This window comes from Rattus norvegicus, chromosome Y (assembly GCF_021556685.1).
Source record: "Rattus norvegicus strain SHRSP/BbbUtx chromosome Y, alternate assembly SHRSP_T2T, whole genome shotgun sequence".
Taxonomy (NCBI): Eukaryota; Metazoa; Chordata; class Mammalia; order Rodentia; family Muridae; genus Rattus; species Rattus norvegicus.
In genome coordinates, this window is record NC_141555.1 from 27,899,736 (window position 1) to 27,913,418 (window position 13,683).

Consider the following 13,683-nt stretch of genomic DNA (forward strand, 5'->3'; position numbering starts at 1 on the left):
ACTTAAAATCTATTTATTTAAAAATTTGCAATAAAATATGCAGTTATTAAATTAAAATTTTATTAATATACAATTAAACATTAGTATTCTCATATAGAGCTGAAAATAATACTTTCCACATATTTGTTTGGCTTTTATAAATATTTCAGTTTGTGGTCTGTTTGTTGTTGGTTTTTGTAGGAGTTCATTTCCAGGTATTAACCCATAAACTCTATAAACTCATACCGAATACACTACAGGAACTGAGGCTCTCTTGTGTTGAATCCAGGAAGGTTGCTCTCTGATTTCCTTCTTATCTGATCAATTTTATCTACGTACATTACAAGGATATTTTTCCTCTTGGATTCTTCCTGTTTTGTAAAGCTGATAGTTGTTAGCTGAAAAGTGGAGATTATTTAATATTTGAAGATCATTTTTGAATGATATTTCCTGATGTCTGCATTATCAATGTTGTAGATTTTCAAATGCATGGCCATATTAACAGCTATTCAGGGACTGAACATGCCTTATAACTCCTGTTGTTTTGACTCTTTGAAAGAAGAAATCAGAAAAGGATGGTGATTGGGTTAAGGGAATCTGTGGGGGAAAACAGGAAAAATGACAGCATTTGAGACATAAATAAATTAATAATATGAATCAATACAAAAAATAAAGCAGAATTCAAACAATACAGGGAAAGGAGATTTAATTGATAGGAAACAGTATGGTTTTATATCGTAACCTAATTACTAAATTTTATATACTTTAATCAATCTAATGACCAATTCTCAAAAAATTAGAAAATTGAAAAAAATGTTAAAAGTAATTTTGTAGGTTGATCAAATCATAATAACAATGTTTCTAGAACTGTACACTATCTATGCCCATATCCAATCCAGAAATCCAGTTGACATTTAGTTATTACATATCTTATGTTATTCTATTCTGTGATAATTCATTACTATTTTTATCTTATGTGATTACACCTTTGAAGAAAAATACTTTGCTGAAATGTCTCTGAATTTGGATTTGTCCAGTTGTTTTTCTCTTATAGGTTGAGATTATATGTATTTGACACAGATACCAAAAAGTGTTTTTTGCTTTACTTATCGCAGTTATACATTAGGAGGATGCCTGTCATCTTAACAACACCCAATTATGTAGCAATGAAATTATTTTAAATTATTTTCCTTTCATAGTTAAAATATTTTAATGTATTTTCTTTTTTAATTCTTTTTAAAGTAATAGAAATAATAGGAGAATTACTTAATGCCTGTGGAAAGACTGTATGTCTCTTCAAAACTTTAGGACTTGTTTGTAGCATCTCAGTCAATTTTTTAACCAACATTTTGACCTGAATGGTCCTTACTGCTTATAAGTACACTCAGAACAATGAGTCCGAGGAGAATATAATTATTGTCTTTCTGGTTGGGTGACTCATGCCTAAAACAATACTGTAGTTTTAGTGTCATGGTTATTTTTTTAATGTGTTCCATATTTTCAGCACACTTAAATGGAATTTTATTTTTGTTTCAATATATTTCTAAAGACTCAAATTCTAATTTTACGTTATTTCATATTCTTGTTTAATAGCAACCTGAATCTAATTATCTGACACTAGCCGGCTTTTCTATTTGTATTCTGTCACTTGTAAACCCACATCAATTCTTGTATAATGTGTTCATGCATGCTTGTTTGTGTGTGTGTGTGTGTGTGCGTGTGTGTGTGTTTGTGTGTGAGTCTGTGCATGTGTGTATGTGTGTGTTTATCTGAAACTATGATATTTATGTTGAGAAACATCTGGCTGAAATTCTTTACCACTGCCCTATAGATCAAAAAGTGGGGGAAAGACTACTCCTGTTCTAAGATCATAGGGCCTGGGTGCCCAGAACTGAAGTAGGGACTGACCAAATGTTACACAAAGCAGAGCCTAACAATTCACTGTCCCGAGAACTACTTAGCAGTTCCAGTCCAATGCAATGAATTTACATGTACTGAGGAATATGGAATTGTAGCACAATGAGTTGAGATCATTTACAAACAATTTGTGGAAGATTTCCAAATAGCTAAGAATGGGTACAGAGAATTTTCAAGGACCCTGAGACATTAGCATGTGGTTTAAACGCTGCCCGGATGAAAACATTTAAGTACTGGACTAATCTACTAAAGTAATTTAGTAGCAAACATATATTACAATTGTTTGCAATTAAGCATGGTGGGGAACAAAGGGAACACACTAAAACAAAGTTATGTTTCTAAAAGTTTGTTTCAAGACAGAAAGAAAGACCAAAGGGATTTTGTTTTGTTTTGTTTTCACAGACTTTGCACCTTTTTAAAAAGCACTTTGGGATCTTTAATTACCTTCTTATTATCAGAACTTTCATCAGACCCAGAGTTCTTCTCAGTGCTGCCTTGACTTCTTGGTTCATTAAGGTATATGTGATGGGGTTCAGCATGGATGTCACAGTGGTATGGAAGATGAGCAAGAATTCATCAACTCCTTGTGGGTGGTTAGATTTGGGTCTCAAGTAGTTTTGTCCCAACCCTACAAGGCAACCTATTCCCCATGAAAAAAATGCCAAATGGACACATAACTCATGACTCATTTGGGTTGAATAGTGAAGTGGGGCCATACAGTGGCCAAAGGCCATGGCTGCCAATAGGCAGCACTTTGTTATACCTAAAATTGTGAAGAACAACATCTGTGTGACACATCCCTCCAGAGAGATTACTCAGATCTCACTTACAAGGCTCTCCATAAATTGTGTATGACAGAGACAGTGTAAACAATTTCCAGGATACATAAGTTCGCCAGAAAGAAGTACATGGCAGTGTGTAGAGATGGACTAATGTAGATAGCAAAGGATATGGGAGCAGAATGAGGGTGAACAGGATGAAGCATTCTCCAGGAATCTCAAAGTATTTGACAGACAAGCCCTTTTCCTGCCACAAAGAGCAAGTGACACAATTGAAACTCATCTCCTGGAAGATAGCAGTAAGCCATTAGAAGGATTCTTGCAGATGAAAGATATTAATTTTTTAATACTTTTAGACACTCACTTACATCAGAGTCAAAGTCTTTCTCTGTAGTCACAAAAATCAAAGCTTAGAAGTGATTTATTATCATAGATTTTCATATCTAATACTTTCTTTCTTAACACCAGGGGATTTTCCAAAGTGTGCTAAGCATTGAGCCAAGTGTCCAAATATTTACAAAGATGGTGCACACTTGTAGTTGTGGCACTAATGAAGCTCAGGCTGAAGCTTTACCATGGGTCTGAGTTCAGTTTCACATGCTGTATAGGCAATCATTCAAATTAAGGTAAAGAAAACCTTTACTTTATCTCATTTTTTTACCCATTCTTATCATTAACTAGTTATCAATGTTATGCAGAAAAACAGATCAACCCACTCGTTACTATGCTTACTTGTTGCCACAGTTATAGTCTCTCCAACCACCCTGTGTGTGTTGGGCCCCGATTATTCTCTGATTGCTATGATGAATATTCAAACTCACACAGTAAAGGTATCATTTCTTCAAGACTCATTATTTTTGAAGATAAAGTAAAATCAAATAATCATTTGATAAATAAATGATTACTGGTTTTAATACATAGAAAAGGCAAGGCACATCTCGATGTCTGCACAGTAACGAGGTAGTCAGAGAAGCTTTTTAAGGTGTGTAAAATGAGCCTTGAAAGTGAAGAAGGATCAAGCAAACAACACCATACCACTCATGTCACAACCTTCAATATGACAGCTGGTATTTGTAACTGAATAGTTCCTGTCTCTTTATTGAACATGTTATCTTAGCAGGAGTATCACTGTGTAGGCATGAAATTTCTGTTTTCTTAATATTGTTCATGATATTCTATCAATCAAACTATTGATTTAAATAAATAAAAAATAATAAAATATGTGTTGTCTTCATATGTAGTCTAGGCTAACCTGAAATTCCTAATTTCGTCCCTCAGACTCTTGAATGTGAGTATTCTAAGAGCAAACATGATGCCTGGCTTGATAAGAATTCCGTCCTATTCTTTCATCTAAACATCTTAGAATTCCACCAAACTACCTGTATTTCTGTACACATAGTATGTATACAGTTCCTTCTTCTTTGCTCACTTTTGCATATGGCACCTGCTGTGTGCTTACTTACATGGAAAATTGTTCAGTTCCAGTACAGCCTTGTTTGTTTTCAAATATAATTCTTCGCTTCCAAAATCAAATGTGGGTTTCAGTATTTCCAAATTATTAATAAATAAACATGTTACTTATGGACATAAATACCATATAAGACACACACACACACACACACACACACACACACAAACACACTTGTATAGTTACACTTTGTTATTCACAATGTAACTGCTAAAGTAGCTCTGTTAGCACTTTGGTGGTGACTACTTTTCATCTTTTTCACATTGTAGCCTTATACGGAGACTGAATATGGACTGCAAAGTTCTTATCATTATGTTTACCATCCTTATTAATCTCTGACCTCTCATGTAATGAGAAGCTCCAGTGTTTAGCATAGTTTGGTTCCTTGGGGATTCTGCCTGTCCCTTCCCATTATATCTTCTGAAGATCAGTCTCATGTCCCTCAAATATTGGAATGTGGCAAACTCATTTTTCTCCCAGTCTGATAACTTTTCCTTTCACATGAGATATCCTTTTCTGTTTTATGGAGTGTATATGTCTTTGTGGAAGTTTGGGTTTTCTTGCCAAAAGATAAACCACTTTTTTTCTGACAAGAGTAGTTTAGGAGATATCTCCATCCTCTTAGGCTCTCTCTCTATTCACCTGTATAATGAAATGTCTGAGCTATGTGAGTAGATCTGCACATAGTTGATCCACAAATCAAATGTGGGTTTCAGTATTTCCAAATTATAAATAAATAAACATTACACCTATGAACATAAATACAATATAAGACACACACACACTCACACACACACACAACACACACACACACACTCTTATGCCACATACACAAGTGTTCCTATATATTCATGCAGAGACTGAGACACAGAGAAACACAATAGAATAAGAGCATGTAGAGATTGTACATGAATTAAAACAATGAAGGATAATAGTATTTGTTTACATCCTGCTTCACCATTTGGTCACTTATAAACATGGCTAAGAAAAAAATGTATTCCCCATGAGTTTTCTTCTGTGTGAATAAGTTAATTTCCCAAATCACTTAAGTTGATCGGGTGTGGAATGCTTGTAAGCTACATGGTTCATGAGCATGTATGCATGTCTACACACAAACATTTAGTTTTACACTTGTGTACACTGCATTTTGGGAAATTTTTCTCCATAATACATAATTTTCCTTTCTATTCACTAATTGATCAGTAGATTAATTTTCTATTGATCTTAATGAAAAACACATCTCCCCAAAACAAGAACAAAAAAAATTAAAACAATAAATGGTTTTCTCAGGAGTGCAGGGGACATAGTCAGTTATAAGAGCTTATTAGATCTATTAGATTAGATCTGACCCAATCAAGCAAAATTTATAAAAATCTAAATGTAGAGAAGATAGGGTTAGACTTAAAGCTCTGACAATTATGAAGCAGGAATGGTGTTGTACATACTTGACCTCTCAGTGGACTCTGCTCTTGTAAAAAAAATGCTGGAATGCATAGGATTCTATTGTGATGCATTTCACACTTATTTTGATGTACTTTAAATATTTCTCCACATTAAATTTAAACAAACAAACAAAAACAAATAAACAACCTTCCCACAGCCAACAAAGAAAATGACTACATTTTTTAATTTGAAATATTTTAAAGCAACTTCCTTTTCATTAGTAGTTTCTTTATTTGTATAGGTAGCTCTCTAGTTAGAGAGTGAGTCCTTGCCTCTTCCAGTTAAATTTCCAGAATATCAACTCAAGAACCAGAATGTTATATTTACATTTGGATTTGTTCGATAAAAATGATTAATGAGAGATCCTGAGGATTCATAAAAGAAATCTTACTAAAGCTAAAAGCACACATTGCACCTGACATGATAATAGTAGGAGATTGCAACACCCCACCCTCATCACTGGAGAGATCCTAGAAACAGAAATTAAACAGAGATGTGGAGAAAGTAATAGAAGTTATAAAACATATGGATTTAACAGATATTTATAGAACATTCCATCCTAAAAATAAGAATATACATTCTTCTCATAACCTCAGGGAACTTTCTTCAAAATTGACCACATAATTGGTCCCTCAACAGACCTTAACAGATACAGGGAAATAGAAATAATCCCAGGCATTCTATCAGATCACCACACACTAAGACTGGTCTTCAACAATAACAATATTGACAGAAAGCCCACATATACACTGAAGTTTAAAAATGCTTTACTCCATGACAACATGATCAAGGAAGAAATAAAGAAAGAAATTAAAGACTTCTTAGAAATTAATGAATAATGAAGATACAACATTCCCAAACATATGTGATAGATTGAAAGAAGAGCTAAGAGGGAAACTTATACCTCTGAGTGCTTGTGAAAAGAAACAAGAGAGAGAATATGTCAGGAGCTTGATAGCACATGTAAAAGCTCTAGAACAAAAAGAACTAAGTAAAGCCAAGGGGGGTAGAAAGCAGGAAATTATCAAACTCAGAGCTGAAATCAACAAAGTAGAAATGAAAAGGACGATACAAAAGCAGGAACTTTTTCTTTGAGAAAAGCAATAAGATAGATAAACCCTTAGCCAAACTAATCAGAGTTCAAAGTGATTGTACCCAAATTAACAAAATCAGAAAGGAAAACGGAGACACAAGAACAGAATCTGAAGTAATTAAAAAAAATCATCAGATTCTACTATAAAAGCCTATATTCAACAAAACTGCAAAATCTGGAGGAAATGAACAATTTAGTAGACAGATAACAGGTAGCAAAGAAAATCCGGAATAAATAAACTATCTAAACAACCCCATAACTCCTAAAGAAATAGAAGCAGTTATTAAAAGTCTCCCAACCAAACAGAGCCCAGGTCGAGATGGGTTCAGTGTAGAATTCTATCAGACCTTCTTAGAAGACATCATACTAAAACTGTCCAAACTCTTCCACAAAATTGAAACAGACAGCGCACTACCACATTCCTTATATGAATCCAGAATTACTCTTATACCTAACCCACAAAAAGACTCAGCACAGAAAGAGGACTTCAGACCAATTTCCCTTATGGATATTGATGATAAAATACTCAATAAAATTCTTGCAATCTTAATATTACAACACATCAAAAAAATCATCCATCATGATCAAGTAGACTTGAATCCAGGGATGGAAGGATGGTTTAATATAGGATAATTCATAAATGTAATCCAACATGTAAACAAACTCAAAGATAAGGAGAACATGGTAATTTCATTAGATAGTGAGAAAGCATTTGACAAAATTCAACAACCCTTGTGGATAAAAGTCCTGGAAAAATCACGAATTGAAGGCTCATATAAAAACATAGTGTAAGAAATATACAGCAAACCTGTAGCTAACAACAAACTAAATGGAAAGAAACTTGAAGCAATCCCACTAAATCAGGGACTAGACAAGGCTGCCCAACTCTCTCCCTACTTATTCAAAACAGGACTCCATGTCAGAGCCAGAGAATTCAGACAGCAAAAGGGGGACAAAGGGATTCAAATTGGAAGGGAACATATCAAAATATCACTATTGGCAGATGATATGATAGTATACACTTAAATGACCCCAAAAGTTCCACCAGAGAACTTCTTAACCTGATAAATAACTTCAGCAAAGTGACAGGGTATAAAATTAACTCACACATAACAGTAGCCTTCCTCTCCTCAATGAATAAACAGGCTTAGAAAGGAAAAAATGAAATCACACACTTCACAATAGTCCCAAATAATATAAAATATCTTGGTGTAAATTTAACCAAGAAAGTGAATGATCTGTATGATAAGAAGTTCAAGTATCTGAAGAAGGAAATTGAGGACAATCTCAGAAGACAGAAAGAGCTTCCATGCTCATGGATTGACAGGATTAATATAGTAAAGATGACAATTTTACCAAAAGCAATGTACACATTCAATGCAATATCCATCAAAATTCCTACGTACTTCTTTAATAGAGATAGAAACAGCATTTGCAAATTCATGTGGAATAAGAAAAAGCCAGGATATATAAAACTATCCTCAACAATAAAAGAACTTCACAATAAAAGAACTGGCGTAATCATCACCCTTGAACTCAAGCAGTATAACAGAGCAATAGTGATAATTACTGCACGGTATTGGTAAAGAGACAGATGGATAGACCAGTGGAATAGAATTGAAGACCCAGAAATAAACCCACACACCTATCATTTGATATTTGGCAAAGTAGATAAAACCATCCAAAGAAGTAACATAGCATTTTCCAAAAAGAGTGGTGGTTCAACTGGAAGTCAGCATGTAGAAGAATGGAAATTATCCCATTTTTATGACCATGTACTAAGCTAAAGTTCAAGTGAATCAAGGACCTCCACATCAAACCAAATACACTCAAACTAATAGAAGAAAAGGTCCCAAAGAGTCTTGAAATCATGAGCACTGGAGAACATTTCCTGGACAAAACACCAGTGACTTATGATTTAAGATCAAGAATTGACAAATAGGACCTCATAAAACAGCAAAGCTTCTGTACAGCAAAAGATACTGTCATTAGGACAAATCTGTAATCAACAGATTGGGATAAGATTTTTACCAATCCTATATCTGGTAGCTGGTAATATCCAAAATATACAAAGAACTTAAGAAGTAAGGCACTAGAAAGCAAAAATTCCCTATAGAAAATGGGGTACAGTGAATTACAAAACATTCTCAGCTGAAGGTTATCAAATGGCCAAAAAACAACTAAATAAATGTTCAACATCCTTAGTCATCAGGGAAATTAAAATCAAAACAAATCTGAGATTCCACCTCACATCAGTCAGAATGGCTAAGATATAAATCTCATGTGACAGGAGATGCTGGTGAGGATGTGGATAAAGAGGAAGACTCCACCTTTGTTGGTGGGATTGAAGACTGGTACAACTCTTTTGATGTTCCACAGAAAATTGGACATTCCATGACCTGAGGACCCAGCTATACCTCTCTTGGGCATATACCCAAAAGTTGGTCCAACATACAACAGAGAAATATATTCGACTATGGTCATAGCAGACTTATTTAAAAGAGCCAGAAGCTGGAAAGAACCCAGATGCACTTCAACAGAGGAATGGATACAAAAATTGGTACATCTGCAGTACAGAATATTACTCAGCTATCAAAACAATGACTTCATGAAATTCATAGGCAAATGTTATAAACTAGAAAATATCATCTGGAGTGAGGTTACTCAATCACAGAAAAACACACTTGGTATGCATTCATTGATAAGTAGATATTATCCAAAAAGCTTGAATTACCCATCATGCAATACACAGACCACATGAAACTCAAGAAGGATGACCAAATGCAGATGCTTCACTCCTTCTTTAAAAGGGCAACCAAAATACCCATGGGAGGGGATAAGGAGGCAAAGTTTATTACAGAGATTGAAGGACCTGCTTTTCAGAGCCTGTCCCACATGTAGCCCATGCATATTCAGACACAAATACTAGGTAAGATGGATGAAGCTAAGAAGTGCAGGCTGACAATAACTGGATATTGATACCTCCTGAGAGACATAGACAGTATATGTCAAATACAGAGGCAAATGCCATCTGCAAACTAGTGAATCAAGTACCAGACCTGTGTTGTTGGAATTAAAGAAAGGATTGAAAGATCTGAAGGGATTTGCAACCCCATTATAATTACCATGCTAACCAACCAGATCTTCCTGGTACCAAACCACTATACATGGACTGATCCATGGTTCCAAATGGATGTAGAAAAGGAAGGCCTTGATGGATACAATGGAATGAGAAAGTCTTGTTTCTGCCAAAGTTGGAGCCCCACTGTAGGGGAATGTGGGGAGGCATGGGAGGGCGTGGGTGGGAATGTGAACCCCTTATAGAAGGGTAGGGGGAAAGGTTAAGGGGCTTATGGACTGAAAAACAGGGAAGGGAATAACATTCAAAATGTAAGTAGGAAATAGCCAACAAGGAGAGAGAGAGAGAGAGAGAGAGAGAGAGAGAGAGAGAGAGAGAGAGAGAGAGGGAGGGAGGGAGATCAGGGAGGGGAAAGAGGAGGTGGGTGAGGGAGAAGGGTAGGGGGAAAGGGAGAGGAGAAGGAGGAGGAGGAGGAGGAGGAGGAGGAGGAGGAGGAGGAGGAGGAGGAGTTGAAAAAGAAAGAAAACTAAACTTTCATTCTTCCCCATCCCCTCTCTTCCTCAGGTGTTGTTTAGTCGATCATGTTAGTGAGATGTTATGAGTGTAATTTCTCGTGTTACTTTGAGACACCATCTCATAGTAAAATTAGTCTCTTACAATCTTCTCGCCCCCTCTTCTGTAATGTTCCTCAGCCTTGAATCAAGTGACATTTTGTTAATAGAGCCTTGAGACTGGATTTGAAGTTTCTCTCCTGCTTTTTGATTGGCTGGGATTTTTTTTCTTACCCCCTTTACCCCCATTTTATTTTATTTTTTTTGTTTTTTTTATTTTTTTATTTTTATTTTTTATTAACTTGAGTATTTCTTATATATATTTCAAGTGTTTTTCCCTTTCCCGGTTTCCGGGCAAACATCCCCCTCCCCCCTCCCCTTCCTTATGAGTGTCCCCCTCCCAACCCTCCCCCCATTGCCTCCCTCCCCCCATAGTCTAGTTCACTGGGGGTTCAGTCTTAGCAGGACCCAGGGCTTCCCCTTCCACTGGTGCTCTTACTAGGTTATTCATTGCTACCTATGAGGTCAGAGTCCAGGGTCAGTCCATGTATAGTCTTTAGGTAGTGGCTTAGTCCCTGGAAGCTCTGGTTGCTTGACATTGTTGTACTTTTGGGGTCTCGAGCCCCTTCAAGCTCTTCCAGTTCTTTCTCTGATTCCTTCAACGGGGGACCTATTCTCAGGTCAGTGGTTTGCTGCTGGCATTCGCCTCTGTATTTGCTGTATTCTGGCTGTGTCTCTCAGGAGCGATCTACATCCGGCTCCTGTCGGTCTGCACTTCTTTGCTTCATCCATCTTGTCCAATTGGGTGGCTGTATATGTATGGTCCACATGTGGGGCAGGCTCTGAAGGGGTGTTCCTTCAGTCTCTGTTTTAATCTTTGCCTCTCCCTTCCCAGCCAAGGGTATTCTTTTTCCTCATTTAAAGAAGGAGTGAAGCATTCACATTTTGATCATCCGTCTTGAGTTTCGTTTGTTCTAGGGATCTAGGGTAATTCAAGCATTTGGGCTAATAGCCACTTATCAATGAGTGCACACCATGTATGTCTTTCTGTGATTGGGTTAGCTCACTCAGGATGATATTTTCCAGTTCTAACCATTTGCCTACGAATTTCATAAACTCGTTGTTTTTGATAGCTGAGTAATATTCAATTGTGTAGATGTACCACATTTTCTGTATCCATTCCTCTGTTGAAGGGCATCTGGGTTCTTTCCATTTTCTGGCTATTATAAATAAGGCTGCGATGAACATAGTGGAGCACGTGTCTCTTTTATATGTTGAGGCATCTTTTGGGTATATGATTGGCTGGGATTTTTACTGTGATCTTTGCTGCAGAGAGTGTAATTAATTCTGTATATAAGGACACATGGCTATGATTGTTGTTAGGTATGATACTGGCTTTAGTATGTAAGGGGCTGTACATTCTCCCCCATAAGCACAGCTTCAATAACCTTATATATGTGCATAAACTACCAGTACCATCCGTGTTCACTGAACAGGACTTAAGCAAAATTAGAGAGCTGTTGGCTATCACCAAGCTATTCATGCCACTGCACTGCCTTTGTGGCTATCCTGCCATGTGCTTGGCAAATCTTCCTGTATAAGAATATTGGTTTACTGATAGGCAGGAGAATGGTAAAGATAAATTTCATTTTAACATATCAAAGGAAATAAAATTTTTTCCTGCTGTAGCACGTTTAATTAATTGAAGCAAAAAAATCTATTTACTTGATGTTATGGAAATATCATTTAACAATATAATCTTAACTCCTTTTAAATGATTAAAAGTCACATGTAGTTGGTAGCTGTCATACTGTATAAAATTCGCATCAGTATTGGGACAATGAAATATTCTCTGTTTTATGCAAATACATAGTAATAATGAACAAAATTATGTAGCAAGGTTCATGCTGAAGGGAACTAATTACATTTATTCAATTTTATAAGATAATTTCATATTAGCTAGGTATCAAGTGCATAATAATTATGATTAAATTATTACCTAAATAATAAAATAAGCATACTAGACTTACCAACTGGACATTGAAAACAAAATATATTAGAATAATCAAAAATATTTTTTAAAACAAAATGATGGAAACATTGTATATATAAAAGCAGCCTGGAGCTATATGTCACCTTATTGTTTTACAGTGTGTTCTAGTGAGGTCCCTGAGCAGATAAAATTTTATGCCATGAAAAACCAAGAACCTAAATTTGATACCTACACATATATGTTTGGAAGATTTCCATATTCACTACATGACTTGAACACATAAAAGCTTACACAGAATATTAATAATGAGACTAATGAGAATAAGAAGAAGAAGAAGAAAAAGAAAAACATAACTCTAGGAACATTTTAAAGAAATAATGTTTTGGATTGGCCTTAAAATGGGAATTTCAACACATTTTCTTAGTACATTAACTATTCAAAGAAAAACTAAAAGGCTCTTATTCATTCTATATGAAAGAAAAACACATCTGATCAATTGTGTAAAGAAAGAGAGAACTGCGAACTCTAAAATTAATATAGTCATTGCAGAGGAATGAAACAGACACTAAGCCAAGGTTCTATAAGTAAACATATGGAGGATTTACTGCATAATATTAAAATATTTAATCTAACACATCTTACTAAGATAAAGGAAAGAAAGCTGGAAATTGCCTGAATGTAGTCTCAGCACCTAGAATGAGGCAAGATGTCCCAAGTTCAAAGATACCCTGAAATACATGAGAAAATTATAAATAGGTTTGTTTTTATTATGTAATAAGTGTTGTAGTATTAGCTTAGAGGTTAAGAGCACTTACTACTCTCTAGAGCAAACATGTTCAGTTTCCAACACACATGAAGCCACTTGCAACCAGCTGTAAAAGCTGCTGCAGGGTATCTGACATCTTCAGGTCTCCCCAGGTGCCTGTGTTCATGTGCACAATTTTATACACAGACATTCACACATAACAGATCATTAAAATAAAAAAAAATCATGAATGTATTTTCTGCACAAATTATGAATAGTAAGCATTCTACATAGGCAAACACAATTGATGCAAAGTAATAAGAATAGAGAAAATTAAGGATTAATTCTTACACAGTTCAGTAAGCATAAAACGCTAAACTTCACGATTGTATTGCAATGTAGATGCTTAAAAGAAACGAGCATTTGAATTTATGACTAAAAGTATTATAAAAATTATTTTATTTATTTACATTCCTGCCATTGCTCCCTCTCCAGGTCCTCTTCCACAGTTCCTCATCCCATTCCACTTCCTCCTCCCCTACTCCAAGAGGATGCTCCCCAGATCCTGCCAGTCATCCCTGGTCCCTTGGTCAGGATTAGGCCAGACCAGGCAGTCCTCTGCTATACATGTGTCAG

General features: G+C 35.7%; 1 long non-coding RNA gene across 1 annotated transcript in view; it reads right to left on the reverse strand.

Annotated features, from left to right (window-relative positions):
• The window catches only part of LOC147997992 (uncharacterized), a 244,858-nt gene that overhangs the window by 225,208 nt on the left and 5,967 nt on the right, over positions 1-13,683 (reverse strand). The window contains exons 2-3 of the long non-coding RNA XR_015647301.1: positions 12,975-13,030; positions 226-576 (exon numbers count right to left, since the gene is read on the reverse strand). This is a non-coding gene — a long non-coding RNA (uncharacterized LOC147997992). The remainder of the gene's footprint in view (positions 1-225; positions 577-12,974; positions 13,031-13,683) is intronic.